We start from the raw sequence: 15,545 nt of genomic DNA, 5'->3' as shown, positions 1-15,545 counted from the left end.
ACCGAGACCCGAAGTCGACGTGCTAAGCACCACGGGACCCCTTTCGCCTGCAGGTCCCGAGCCGCCTTTATTTGCTGTTACGAGCATCGTGTGCCCCATACCTGCGTGACAAGCACCGCAGGGCGGCAGAGCCATCGCACTTAGCCGGGTGGCAGAGGAGGACCAGACTATTCACAGATAGCGGCCCAACGACTCCCAGAGCCGGTCGTGCGGCGCGCGAGGTCTGCTCTCTTCACAAGAGGCTTTATTAGGGAGTGCTAAGGCAAGGTTCTGTGCCCTCCACCCTCATCGCAACACCCATGGGAGCCTCCGGTCGTCAATAGACCGCCGCACCGGCCTCTGACTGACTCTCAGAATGGACGGAAAGAGCCGGGTAAGCCTTTCAAAGATTCGACCACGTGCCGAAAACTTTAGACTTCCGTGAGCTCTCCGGCTTGCACCGAGACCCGAAGTCGACGTGCTAAGCACCACGGGACCCCTTTCGCCTGCAGGTCCCGAGCCGCCTTTATTTGCTGTTACGAGCATCGTGTGCCCCATACCTGCGTGACAAGCACCGCAGGGCGGCAGAGCCATCGCACTTGGCCGGGTGGCAGAGGAGGACCCGACTATTCACAGATAGCGGCCCAACGACTCCCAGAGCCGGTCGTGCGGTGCGCGAGGTCTGCTCTCTTCACAAGAGGCTTTATTAGGGAGTGCTAAGGCAAGGTTCTGTGCCCTCCACCCTCATCGCAACACCCATGGGAGCCTCCGGTCGTCAATAGACCGCCGCACCGGCCTCTGACTGACTCTCAGAATGGACGGAAAGAGCCGGGTAAGGCCTTTCAAAAGATTCGACCACGTGCCGAAAACTTTAGACTTCCGTGAGCTCTCCGGCTTGCACCGAGACCCGAAGTCGACGTGCGAAGCACCACGGGACCCCTTTCGCCTGCAGGTCCCGAGCCGCCTTTATTTGCTGTTACGAGCATCGTGTGCCCCATACCTGCGTGACGAGCACCGCAGGGCGGCAGAGCCATCGCACTTGGCCGGGTGGCAGAGGAGGACCAGACTATTCACAGATAGCGGCCCAACGACTCCCAGAGCCGGTCGTGCGGCGCGCGAGGTCTGCTCTCTTCACAAGAGGCTTTATTAGGGAGTGCTAAGGCAAGGTTCTGTGCCTCCACCCTCATCGCAACACCCATGGGAGCCTCCGGTCGTCAATAGACCGCCGCACCGGCCTCTGACTGACTCTCAGAATGGACGGAAAGAGCCGGGTAAGCCTTTCAAAAGATTCGACCACGTGCCGAAAACTTTAGACTTCCGTGAGCTCTCCGGCTTGCACCGAGACCCGAAGTCGACGTGCTAAGCACCACGGGACCCCTTTCGCCTGCAGGTCCCGAGCCGCCTTTATTTGCTGTTACGAGCATCGTGTGCCCCATACCTGCGTGACGAGCACCGCAGGGCGGCAGAGCCATCGCACTTGGCCGGGTGGCAGAGGAGGACCAGACTATTCACAGATAGCGGCCCAACGACTCCCAGAGCCGGTCGTGCGGCGCGCGAGGTCTGCTCTCTTCACAAGAGGCTTTATTAGGGAGTGCTAAGGCAAGGTTCTGTGCCCTCCACCCTCATCGCAACACCCATGGGAGCCTCCGGTCGTCAATAGACCGCCGCACCGGCCTCTGACTGACTCTCAGAATGGACGGAAAGAGCCGGGTAAGCCTTTCAAAAGATTCGACCACGTGCCGAAAACTTTAGACTTCCGTGAGCTCTCCGGCTTGCACCGAGACCCGAAGTCGACGTGCTAAGCACCACGGGACCCCTTTCGCCTGCAGGTCCCGAGCCGCCTTTATTTGCTGTTACGAGCATCGTGTGCCCCATACCTGCGTGACGAGCACCGCAGGGGCGGCAGAGCCATCGCACTTGGCCGGGTGGCAGAGGAGGACCAGACTATTCACAGATAGCGGCCCAACGACTCCCAGAGCCGGTCGTGCGGCGCGCGAGGTCTGCTCTCATCACAAGAGGCTTTAGGGAGTGCTCAGGCAAGGGTCAGCCCGCAGCCTTCCTGGCAACACCCAGGGGAACCAGGCCACTCGCGTCTCTCGCCTTCATTTTCGACACGAGCGCCTGCGGAGGGCCACCACCCCCTCCGATTGTCAAGAGACCTCCGCACCGGCCTCTGACTTACTCTCAGAATGGACGGAAAGAGCCGGGTAAGCCTTTGAAAAGATTCGACCACGTGCCGAAAACTTTAGACTTCCGTGAGCTCTCCGGCTTGCACCGAGACCCGAAGTCGACGTGCTTAGCACCACGGGACCCCTTTCGCCTGCAGGTCCCGAGCCGCCTTTTATTTTTGTTACGAGTATCGTGTTCCCCAAACCTGGGTGACGAGCACCGCAGGGCGGCAGAGCCATCGCGCTTGTCCGGGTGGCAGAGGAGGACCAGACTATTCACAAATAGCGGCCCAACGACTCCCAGAGCCGGTCGTGCGGCAGGCGAGGTCTGCTCTCATCACAAGAGGCTTTAGGGAGTGCTCAGGCAACGGTCAGCCCGCAGCCTTCTTGGCAACACCCAAGGGAACCAGGCACTCGCGTCTCTCGCCTTCATTTTGGACACGAGCGCCTGTGGAGGGACGGCCGGAGTCAACGTGGGGTTTGCCCGCCCTCCAATAGTGTCAAAAGACCGCCGCACAAGTCTCTGACTGACTCTTAGAACAGACAGAAAGAGTTTGTCAAATCTGTCAAAAAATTGACAAAGTGTCAAAAATTCGACTTCCAAGAGCTCTCCGGCATGCACTCATACCTGTCATTAAAGTGCTATGCCCGTGGAAACCGTTTTTCGGATGCCTTTCAGAACGGTCCCGCGCCGCCATTTTGTTCTAAAAATCGTGTTCCCATATATCTCCGGTACCCGCCAACCTCACTGCGGAAAAACTACAAGTGGCACTGAATGGGTCTGAATTCCAAATTTGACTGCATCGGTCTGGAACTCGGTCCGGTCAAAACCGTTTGGATTTTTCTCGGTCCGGACTTCCGCGACAGACAAAGTTAAAGTTTCGGGCTGCAGGCACAAAACGACAGCTGGCCATTTGCCGGGCTCAATTCACCCAATTCCTCCGGCACTTCGGAGCACATGTTCGGTGTAAGTTTGCGAATCTTTCCCGATGCTGCAGCATTTTCCTCCGCTGACACTTAGAATATTTTTTCACACTTTGCTGAAAATTTTTCTAAGTGTTTTTTTCCAAGTTTTCCTGGTTACTGATTTCTTCTTTTTAAACATTTTTCTAAGTTTTTCTGGTTACTGATTTCTTCTTTTTAAACATTTTTCGCAGTTTGTCTGGTTACTGATTTCTTCTTTTTAAACATTTTCGCCGTTTTTCTGGTTACTGATTTCTTCTTTTTAAACATTTTTCGCCGTTTTTCTGGTTACTCATTTCTTCTTTTTAAACATTTTTCTAAGTTTTTCTGGTTACTGATTTCTTCTTTTTAAACATTTTTCTAAGTTTTTCTGGTTACTCATTTCTTCTTTTTAAACATTTTTCTAAGTTTTTCTGGTTACTCACTTCTTCTTTTTAAACATTTTTCTAAGTTTTTCTGGTTACTGATTTCTTCTTTTTAAACATTTTTCGCCGTTTTTCTGGTTACTGATTTCTTCTTTTTAAACATTTTTCGCCGTTTTTCTGGTTACTGATTTCTTCTTTTTAAACATTTTTCTAAGTTTTTCTGGTTACTCATTTCTTCTTTTTAAACATTTTTCTAAGTTTTTCTGGTTACTGATTTCTTCTTTTTAAACATTTTTCTAAGTTTTTCTGGTTACTCATTTCTTCTTTTTAAACATTTTTCTAAGTTTTCCTGGTTACTCACTTCTTCTTTTTAAACATTTTTCTAAGTTTTTCTGGTTACTGATTTCTTCTTTTTAAACATTTTTCTAAGTTTTTCTGGTTACTCATTTCTTCTTTTTAAACATTTTTCTAAGTTTTTCTGGTTACTGACTTCTTCTTTTTAAACATTTTTCGCAGTTTGTCTGGTTACTGATTTCTTCTTTTTAAACATTTTTCGCCGTTTTTCTGGTTACTGATTTCTTCTTTTTAAACATTTTTCTAAGTTTTTCTGGTTACTCACTTCTTCTTTTTAAACATTTTTCTAAGTTTTCCTGGTTACTGATTTCTTCTTTTTAAACATTTTTCTAAGTTTTTCTGGTTACTGATTTCTTCTTTTAAACATTTTTCGCAGTTTGTCTGGTTAATGATTTCTTCTTTTTAAACATTTTTCTAAGTTTGTCTGGTTACTGATTTCTTCTTTTTAAACATTTTTCTAAGTTTTTCTGGTTACTCACTTCTTCTTTTAAACATTTTTCTAAGTTTCCTGGTTACTCATTTCTTCTTTTTAAACATTTTTCGCAGTTTTTCTGGTTACTGATTTCTTCTTTTTAAACATTTTTCTAAGTTTTCCTGGTTACTGATTTCTTCTTTTTAAACATTTTTCTAAGTTTTTCTGGTTACTGATTTCTTCTTTTAAACATTTTTCTAAGTTTTTCTGGTTACTGATTTCTTCTTTTTAAACATTTTTCTAAGTTTTTCTGGTTACTCACTTCTTCTTTTTAAACATTTTTCTAAGTTTTTCTGGTTACTCACTTCTTCTTTTGAAACATTTTCTAAGTTTTTCTGGTTACTGATTTCTTCTTTTAAACATTTTTCTAAGTTTTTCTGGTTACTGATTTCTTCTTTTTAAACATTTTTCGCAGTTTGTCTGGTTACTGATTTCTTCTTTTTAAACATTTTTCGCAGTTTTTCTGGTTACTGATTTCTTCTTTTTAAACATTTTTCTAAGTTTTTCTGGTTACTGATTTTCTTCTTTTAAACATTTTTCTAAGTTTTTCTGGTTACTCACTTCTTCTTTTAAACATTTTCTAAGTTTTCCTGGTTACTGATTTCTTCTTTTAAACATTTTTCGCAGTTTGTCTGGTTACTGATTTCTTCTTTTTAAACATTTTTCGCAGTTTTTCTGGTTACTGATTTCTTCTTTTTAAACATTTTTCTAAGTTTTTCTGGTTACTGATTTCTTCTTTTTAAACATTTTTCTAAGTTTTTCTGGTTACTGATTTCTTCTTTTTAAACATTTTTCTAAGTTTTTCTGGTTACTCACTTCTTCTTTTTAAACATTTTTCTAAGTTTTTCTGGTTACTCACTTCTTCTTTTGAAACATTTTTCTAAGTTTTTCTGGTTACTGATTTCTTCTTTTAAACATTTTTCGCAGTTTGTCTGGTTACTGATTTCTTCTTTTAAACATTTTTCGCCGTTTTTCTGGTTACTGATTTCTTCTTTTTAAACATTTTTCTAAGTTTTTCTGGTTACTCACTTCTTCTTTTTAAACATTTTCTAAGTTTTTCTGGTTACTGATTTCTTCTTTTTAAACATTTTTCGCAGTTTTTCTGGTTACTGATTTCTTCTTTTTAAACATTTTTCTAAGTTTTTCTGGTTACTGATTTCTTCTTTTTAAACATTTTTCTAAGTTTTTCTGGTTACTCACTTCTTCTTTTTAAACATTTTTCTAAGTTTTCCTGGTTACTGATTTCTTCTTTTTAAACATTTTTCGCAGTTTGTCTGGTTACTGATTTCTTCTTTTTAAACATTTTTCGCAGTTTTTCTGGTTACTGATTTCTTCTTTTTAAACATTTTTCTAAGTTTTTCTGGTTACTGATTTCTTCTTTTTAAACATTTTTCTAAGTTTTTCTGGTTACTCACTTCTTCTTTTTAAACATTTTTCTAAGTTTTTCTGGTTACTCACTTCTTCTTTTGAAACATTTTTCTAAGTTTTTCTGGTTACTGATTTCTTCTTTTTAAACATTTTTCGCAGTTTGTCTGGTTACTGATTTCTTCTTTTTAAACATTTTTCGCCGTTTTTCTGGTTACTGATTTCTTCTTTTTAAACATTTTTCTAAGTTTTTCTGGTTACTCACTTCTTCTTTTAAACATTTTTCTAAGTTTTTCTGGTTACTGATTTCTTCTTTTTAAACATTTTCGCAGTTTTTCTGTTACTGATTTCTTCTTTTTAAACATTTTTCTAAGTTTTTCTGGTTACTGATTTCTTCTTTTTAACATTTTTCTAAGTTTTTCTGGTTACTGACTTCTTCTTTTTAAACATTTTTCTAAGTTTTCCTGGTTACTGATTTCTTCTTTTTAAACATTTTTCGCAGTTTGTCTGGTTACTGATTTCTTCTTTTAAACATTTTCGCAGTTTTTCTGGTTACTGATTTCTTCTTTTTAAACATTTTTCTAAGTTTTTCTGGTTACTGATTTCTTCTTTTTAAACATTTTTCTAAGTTTTTCTGGTTACTCACTTCTTCTTTTTAAACATTTTTCTAAGTTTTTCTGGTTACTCACTTCTTCTTTTGAAACATTTTTCTAAGTTTTTCTGGTTACTGATTTCTTCTTTTTAAACATTTTTCTAAGTTTTTCTGGTTACTGATTTCTTCTTTTTAAACATTTTTCGCAGTTTGTCTGGTTACTGATTTCTTCTTTTTAACATTTTTCGCCGTTTTTCTGTTACTGATTTCTTCTTTTTAAACATTTTTCTAAGTTTTCTGGTTACTCACTTCTTCTTTTTAAACATTTTTCTAAGTTTTTCTGGTTACTGATTTCTTCTTTTTAAACATTTTTCGCAGTTTTTCTGGTTACTGATTTCTTCTTTTTAAACATTTTTCTAAGTTTTTCTGGTTACTGATTTCTTCTTTTTAAACATTTTTCTAAGTTTTTCTGGTTACTCACTTCTTCTTTTAAACATTTTTCTAAGTTTTCCTGGTTACTGATTTCTTCTTTTTAAACATTTTTCGCAGTTTGTCTGGTTACTGATTTCTTCTTTTTAAACATTTTTCGCAGTTTTTCTGGTTACTGATTTCTTCTTTTTAAACATTTTTCTAAGTTTTTCTGGTTACTCACTTCTTCTTTTATAACATTTTTCTAAGTTTTCCTGGTTACTGATTTCTTCTTTTTAAACATTTTTCTAAGTTTTCCTGGTTACTGATTTCTTCTTTTTAAACATTTTTCTAAGTTTTTCTGGTTACTCATTTCTTCTTTTTAAACATTTTTCGCAGTTTTTCTGGTTACTGATTTCTTCTTTTTAAACATTTTCCTAAGTTTTCCTGGTTACTGATTTCTTCTTTTTAAACATTTTTCTAAGTTTTCCTGGTTACTCATTTCTTCTTTTTGATCATTTTTCTAAGTTTTCCTGGTTACTGATTTCTTCGTTTTGAACATTTTTCTAAGTTTTCCTGGTTACTCACTTCTTCTTTTCAAACATTTTTCTTCGTTTTTCTGTTTACTCATTTAGCACTTTCAGGCACTTTCCGATCATTTCCTCGTTCCCGATTTCACCCTTTAAAACGCTTTCGGGCATTTCCCTAAGTTTTGCGGTTCACTCGTTTGGGACTCACTGACACCTTCTCTAGCTTCCCTGCTCACTTTTTTCGTACTGTTGAGAAAATTCGAACCCTTTCCTTAACTATGCCGGTTACTGACTTCACCGCTTCAGACCCTTGTCCCCGTAATGAAAGATACCATTTCCCACCGTGGGAAATGCACGAAAATCGGACTGAACACGGGGGAGGCTCCCCCCTCGAAGGCGAGACCGTCGGCAGAACCGCCGGGTCAAACCCGGCTGAGCTACCCGGCTTACAAGTCTCAAAGTCGGTATGAGCAGTCACGTCCACCCCCATTCCCTTTTGGACCACTTCCCACGGTTCCAAATGCATGAAAATCGGCCTGTACACGGGGGAGGCACCCGCCTCGAAGACGAGACCGTCGGCAGAACCGCCGGGTCAAACCCGGCTGAGCTACCCGGCTCGGAAGCGCCAAAGTCGGGTTGAGCAGTCACATTCACTCCCATCCCCTTTTGGGCAACTTCCCACGGTTGGAAATGCATGGAAATCGGACTGAACACGGGGGAGGCTCCCCCCTCGAAGGCGAGACCGTCGGCAGAACCGCCGGATCAAACCCGGCTGAGCTACCCGGCTTACAAGTCTCAAAGTCGGTATGAGCAGACACGTCCACCCCCATTCCCTTTTGGACCACTTCCCACGGTTCGAAATGCATGAAAATCGGCCTGTATACGGGGGAGGCACCCGCCTCGAAGACGAGACCGTCGGCAGAACCGCCGGGTCAAACCCGGCTGAGCTACCCGGCTCGGAAGCGCCAAAGTCGGGTTGAGCAGTCACATTCACTCCCATCCCCTTTTGGGCAACTTCCCACGGTTGGAAATGCATGGAAATCGGACTGAACACGGGGGAGGCTCCCCCCTCGAAGGCGAGACCGTCGGCAGAACCGCCGGATCAAACCCGGCTGAGCTACCCGGCTTACAAGTCTCAAAGTCGGTATGAGCAGACACGTCCACCCCCATTCCCTTTTGGACCACTTCCCACGGTTCGAAATGCATGAAAATCGGCCTGTATACGGGGGAGGCACCCGCCTCGAAGACGAGACCGTCGGCAGAACCGCCGGGTCAAACCCGGCCGGGCTACCCGGGTTAGAAGCCCTAGAGTCGGGTTGAGCAGTCACAATCACTCCCATCCCCTTTTGAACCTGTTCCCACCGTTGGAAATGCACGAAAATCGGCCTGTACACGGGGGAGGCTCCCCCCTCGAAGGCGAGACCGTCGGCAGAACCGCCGGGTCAAACCCGGCTGAGCTACCCGGCTTACAAGTCTCGAAGTCGGGTTGAGCAGTCACATTCACTCCCATCGACTTTTGGGCAACTTCCCACCGTTGCAAATGCATGAAAATCGGCCTGTACACGGGGGAGGCACCCGCCTCGAAGTCGAGACCGTCGGCAGAACCGCCGGGTCCAACCCGGCTGAGCTACCCGGCTTACAAGTCTCAAAGCCGGGTTGGGCAGTCACGTTCACCCCCATTCCCTTTTGGATCACTTCCCACGGTTCGAAATGCACGAAAACCGGCCTGTACACGGGGGAGGGTCCGCCCTCGAAGGCGAGACCGTCGGCAGAACCGCCGGGTCAAACCTGGCTGAGCTACCCGGCTTACAAGTCTCAAAGTCGGGTTGAGCAGTCACGTTCACTCCCATCGACTTTTAGACCACTTCCCACGGTTCGAAATGCACGAAAATCGGCCTGTACACGGGGGAGGCACCCGCCTCGAAGACGAGACCGTCGGCAGAACCGCCGGGTCAAACCCGGCCGAGCTACCCGGCTTAAAAGTCTCAAAGTCGGTATGAGCAGTCACATTCACCCCCATTCCCTTTTGGACCACTTCCCACGGTTGGAAATGCATGAAAATCGGCCTGGACACGGGGGAGGCTCCCCCCTCGATGACGAGACCGTCGGCAGAACCGCCGGAACAAACCCGGCTGAGCTACCCGGCTTACAAGTCTCAAAGTCGGTATGAGCAGACACGTCCACCCCCATTCCCTTTTGGACCACTTCCCACCGTTGGAAATGCACGAAAATCGGCCTGTACACGGGGGAGGCACCGGCCTCGAAGACGAGACCGTCGGCAGAACCGCCGGGTCAAACCCGGCTGAGCTACCCGGCTTACAAGTCTCAAAGTCGGGTTGAGCAGTCACATTCACTCCCATCGACTTTTGGGCAACTTCCCACGGTTCGAAATGCACAAGATTCGGCCTGAACACGGGGGACGCTCCCCCCTCGAAGGCGAGACCGTCGGCAGACCCGCCGGGTCAAACCCGGCTGAGCTACCCGGCTCGGAAGCGCCAAAGTCGGTATGAGCAGTCACGTTCACTCCCATCCCCTTTTGGACCGCTTCCCACGGTACGAAATGCATGAAAATCGGCCTGTACACGGGGGAGGCACCCGCCTCGAAGACGAGACCGTCGGCAGAACCGCCGGGTCAAACCCGGCTGAGCTACCCGGCTTACAAGTCTCAAAGTCGGGTTGAGCAGTCACATTCACTCCCATCGACTTTTGGGCAACTTCCCACGGTTCGAAATGCACAAAATTCGGCCTGAACACGGGGGACGCTCCCCCCTCGAAGGCGAGACCGTCGGCAGAACCGCCGGGTCAAACCCGGCTGAGCTACCCGGCTTAAAAGTCTCAAAGTCGGTATGAGCAGTCACATTCACCCCCATTCCCTTTTGGACCACTTCCCACGGTTGGAAATGCATGAAAATCGGCCTGGACACGGGGGAGGCTCCCCCCTCGATGACGAGACCGTCGGCAGAACCGCCGGAACAAACCCGGCTGAGCTACCCGGCTTACAAGTCTCAAAGTCGGTATGAGCAGACACGTCCACCCCCATTCCCTTTTGGACCACTTCCCACCGTTGGAAATGCACGAAAATCGGCCTGTACACGGGGGAGGCACCGGCCTCGAAGACGAGACCGTCGGCAGAACCGCCGGATCAAACCCGGCCGAGCTACCCGGGTTAGAAGCCTCAGAGTCGGGTTGAGCAGTCACGTCCACCCCCATTCCCTTTTGGACCACTTCCCACGGTTCGAAATGCACGAAAATCGGCCTGTACACGGGGGAGGGAGCCGCCTCGAAGACGAGACCGTCGGCAGAACCGCCGGTTCAAACCCGGCTGAGCTACCAGGCTCGGAAGCGCCAAAGTCGGGTTGAGCAGTCACATTCACTCCCATCCCCTTTTGGGCAACTTCCCACCGTTGCAAATGCATGAAAATCGGCCTGTACACGGGGGAGGGAGCCGCCTCGAAGACGAGACCGTCGGCAGAACCGCCGGATCAAACCCGGCTGAGCTACCAGGCTCGGAAGCGCCAAAGTCGGTATGAGCAGTCACATTCACTCCCATCCCCTTTTGGGCCACTTCCCACGGTTCGAAATGCACGAAAATCGGACTGAACACGGGGGAGGCTCCCCCCTCCAAAACGAGACCATCGGCAGAATCGACGGGTCAAACCCGGCCGAGCTACCCGGGTTAGAAGCCTCAAAGTCGGGTTGAGCAGTCACGTCCACCCCCATCCCCTTTTGGACCACTTCCCACGGTTCGAAATGCACGAAAATCGGCCTGTACACGGGGGAGGCACCCGCCTCGAAGACGAGACCGTCGGCAGACCCGCCGGATCAAACCCGGCCGAGCTACACGGCTTACAAGTCTCAATGTCGGTATGAGCAGTCACGTCCACCCCTATTCCCTTTTGGACCACTTCCCACGGTACGAAATGCATGAAAATCGGCCTGTACACGGGGGAGGCACCCGCCTCGAAGACGAGACCGTCGGCAGAACCGCCGGGTCAAACCCGGCTGAGCTACCCGGCTCGGAAGCGCCAAAGTCGGGTTGAGCAGTCACATTCACTCCCATCGACTTTTGGGCAACTTCCCACGGTTCGAAATGCACAAAATTCGGCCTGAACACGGGGGACGCTCCCCCCTCGAAGGCGAGACCGTCGGCAGAACCGCCGGGTCAAACCCGGCTGAGCTACCCGGGTCGGAAGCGCCAAGGTCGGTATGAGCAGTCACATTCACTCCCATCCCCTTTTGGACCGCTTCCCACGGTTTGAAATGCACGAAAATCGGCCTGTACACGGGGGAGGCTCCGCCCTCGAAGGCGAGACCGACGGCAGAACCGCCGGGTCAAACCCGGCCGGGCTACCCGGGTTAGAAGCCTCAGAGTCGGGTTGAGCAGTCACATTCACCCCCATCCCCTTTTGAACCTCTTCCCACCGTTGGAAATGCACGAAAATCGGCCTGTACACGGGGGAGGCGCCCCTCTCGAAGGCGAGACCGACGGCAGAACCGCCGGGTCAAACCCGGCCGAGCTACCCGGGTTAGAAGCCTCAGAGTCGGGTTGAGCAGTCACATTCACCCCCATTCCCTTTTGGACCACTTCCCACGGTACGAAATGCATGAAAATCGGCCTGTACACGGGGGAGGCACCCGCCTCGAAGACGAGACCGTCGGCAGAACCGCCGGGTCAAACCCGGCTGAGCTACCCGGGTCGGAAGCGCCAAGGTCGGTATGAGCAGTCACATTCACTCCCATCCCCTTTTGGACCGCTTCCCACGGTTTGAAATGCACGAAAATCGGCCTGTACACGGGGGAGGCTCCGCCCTCGAAGGCGAGACCGACGGCAGAACCGCCGGGTCAAACCCGGCCGGGCTACCCGGGTTAGAAGCCTCAGAGTCGGGTTGAGCAGTCACATTCACCCCCATCCCCTTTTGAACCTCTTCCCACCGTTGGAAATGCACGAAAATCGGCCTGTACACGGGGGAGGCCCCCCTCTCGAAGACGAGACCGTCGGCAGACCCGCCGGATCAAACCCGGCCGAGCTACACGGCTTACAAGTCTCGATGTCGGTATGAGCAGTCACGTCCACCCCCATTCCCTTTTGGACCACTTCCCACGGTACGAAATGCATGAAAATCGGCCTGTACACGGGGGAGGCACCCGCCTCGAAGACGAGACCGTCGGCAGAACCGCCGGGTCAAACCCGGCTGAGCTACCCGGCTCGGAAGCGCCAAAGTCGGGTTGAGCAGTCACATTCACTCCCATCCCCTTTTGGGCCACTTCCCACGGTTCGAAATGCATGAAAATCGGCCTGTACACGGGGGACGCTCCCCCCTCGAAGGCGAGGCCGTCGGCAGAACCGCCGGGTCAAACCCGGCTGAGCTACCCGGGTTAGATGCCTCAAAGTCGGGTTGAGCAGTCACATTCACCCCCATCCCCTTTCGGCCCCCTTCCCACGGTTGGAAATGCATGAAAATCGGCCTGTACACGGTGGGCGCTCCCCCCTCGAAGGTGAGACCTTCGGCAGAACCGCCGGGTCAAATCCTGCCGAGCTACCCGCGTTAGAGGTCTCAATGTCGGCTTCAGCAGTCACATTCAATCCCATTCCCGTTTGGACCTCTTCCCGCCGATGGAAATGCACAAAATTCGGCCTGAACACGCGGGACGCTCCCCCCTCGAAGGCGAGACCGTCGCCAGAACCGCCGGGTCAAATCCGGCTGAGCTACCCGCGTTACAGGTCTCAAAGTCGGGTTGAGCAGTCACGTTCACCCCCATCCCCTTTCGGACCCCTTCCCACGGTTGGAAATGCATGAAAATCGGCCTGTACACGGTGGGCGCTCCCCCCTCGAAGGTGAGACCTTCGGCAGAACCGCCGGGTCAAATCCGGCCGAGCTACCCGCGTTAGAGGTCTCAATGTCGGCTTCAGCAGTCACATTCAATCCCATTCCCGTTTGGACCTCTTCCCGCCGATGGAAATGCACAAAATTCGGCCTGAACACGCGGGAGGCTCCCCCCTCGAAGGTGAGACCTTCGGCAGAACCGCCGGGTCAAATCCGGCCGAGCTACCCGCGTTAGAGGTCTCAATGTCGGCTTCAGCAGTCACATTCAATCCCATTCCCGTTTGGACCTCTTCCCGCCGATGGAAATGCACAAAATTCGGCCTGAACACGCGGGACGCTCCCCCCTCGAAGGCGAGACCGTCGCCAGAACCGCCGGGTCAAATCCGGCCGAGCTACCCGCGTTAGAGGTCTCAATGTCGGCTTCAGCAGTCACATTCAATCCCATTCCCTTTTGGAACACTTCCCGCCGTTAACAATGCACGATATTCGGCCTGAACACGCGGGACGCTCCCCCCTCGAAGGTGAGACCTTCGGCAGAACCGCCGGGTCAAATCCTGCCGAGCTACCCGCGTTAGAGGTCTCAATGTCGGCTTCAGCAGTCACATTCAATCCCATTCCCGTTTGGACCTCTTCCCGCCGATGGAAATGCACAAAATTCGGCCTGAACACGCGGGGCGCTCCCCCCTCGAAGGCGAGACCGTCGCCAGAACCGCCGGGTCAAATCCGGCTGAGCTACCCGCGTTACAGGTCTCAAAGTCGGCTTCAGCAGTCACATTCAATCCCATTCCCTTTTGGAACACTTCCCGCCGTTAACAATGCACGATATTCGGACTGAACACGGGGGCCGGTCCGCCCTCGAAGTCAACACCGTCCGCAGAACCGCCGGGGCAAATCCGGCTGAGCTACCCCGCCCCCGAACACTCAAAGTCCCTCTGAAGCCTTGCATTCGCCTCCTTGGAAAATTGACGTCAAACATTACCAAAATCGGGGGCACGAGCACTAAAGCTAAGTCTCACCCTTTCCCTATCCCTAACCAGGAACCGAACGCCCACCCTCAGCCTCACACCAACGCCGGTGCCACTCCAGACAGACACACCCTTCAAAACCACACCCATCCGGCCATGCAACTCAAAAAGGGTCCAAATTCAGAAACACCCCCTTCAAAAGGCACTCCATCCTCGGCCACACCACCGGGACATGCTCCCCTCGGCGATAATTAAGCCCCCACCACTATTTGAAGCCAACCGCAGCCGCAACTCGAACGGAGAAATCAGTAACCAATTCAAAAATGCGCTTGGTTACTGATTTCTACTGAGCCGAAAAAATTCTAAGTGTCGGTGGTTACTGATTTATACCAACCCGAAAATATTCTAAGTGTCGGTGGTTACTGATTTATACCAACCCGAAAAAATTCTAAGTGTCAGTGGTTACTGATTTATACCAACTCGAAAAAATTCTAAGTGTCAGTGGTTACTGATTTATACCAACCCGAAAATATTCTAAGTGTCAGTGGTTACTGATTTGTACCGACCCGAAAATATTCTAAGTGTCAGTGGTTACTGATTTATACCAACCCGAAAAAATTCTAAGTGTCAGTGGTTACTGATTTATACCAAGTCGAAAAAATTCTAAGTGTCAGTGGTTACTGATTTATACCAACCCGAAAATATTCTAAGTGTCAGTGGTTACTGATTTATACCAACTCGAAAAAATTCTAAGTGTCAGTGGTTACTGATTTATACCGACCCGAAAAAATTCTAAGTGTCAGTGGTTACTGATTTATACCAACTCGAAAATATTCTAAGTGTCGGTGGTTACTGATTTATACCAACCCGAAAAAATTCTAAGTGTCAGTGGTTACTGATTTATACCAACTCGAAAAAATTCTAAGTGTCGGTGGTTACTGATTTATACCAACTCGAAAATATTCTAAGTGTCGGTGGTTACTGATTTATACCAACCCGAAAATATTCTAAGTGTCAGTGGTTACTGATTTATACCAACTCGAAAAAATTCTAAGTGTCAGTGGTTACTGATTTATACCAACTCGAAAATATTCTAAGTGTCGGTGGTTACTGATTTATACCAACCCGAAAATATTCTAAGTGTCAGTGGTTACTGATTTATACCAACTCGAAAAAATTCTAAGTGTCAGTGGTTACTGATTTATACCAACTCGAAAATATTCTAAGTGTCGGTGGTTACTGATTTATACCAACCCGAAAATATTCTAAGTGTCAGTGGTTACTGATTTGTACCGACCCGAAAAAATTCTAAGTGTCAGTGGTTACTGATTTATACCAACCCGAAAATATTCTAAGTGTCGGTGGTTACTGATTTATACCAACCCGAAAATATTCTAAGTGTCAGTGGTTACTGATTTATACCAACTCGAAAAAATTCTAAGTGTCAGTGGTTACTGATTTATACCAACTCGAAAATATTCTAAGTGTCAGTGGTTACTGATTTGTACCAACCCGAAAATATTCTAAGTGTCGGTGGTTACTGATTTATACCAACCCGA

Source organism: Chiloscyllium punctatum, unplaced genomic scaffold (assembly GCF_047496795.1).
Source record: "Chiloscyllium punctatum isolate Juve2018m unplaced genomic scaffold, sChiPun1.3 scaffold_809, whole genome shotgun sequence".
In the NCBI taxonomy this organism is placed as follows: Eukaryota; Metazoa; Chordata; class Chondrichthyes; order Orectolobiformes; family Hemiscylliidae; genus Chiloscyllium; species Chiloscyllium punctatum.
This window is presented reverse-complemented; position numbering follows the sequence as displayed.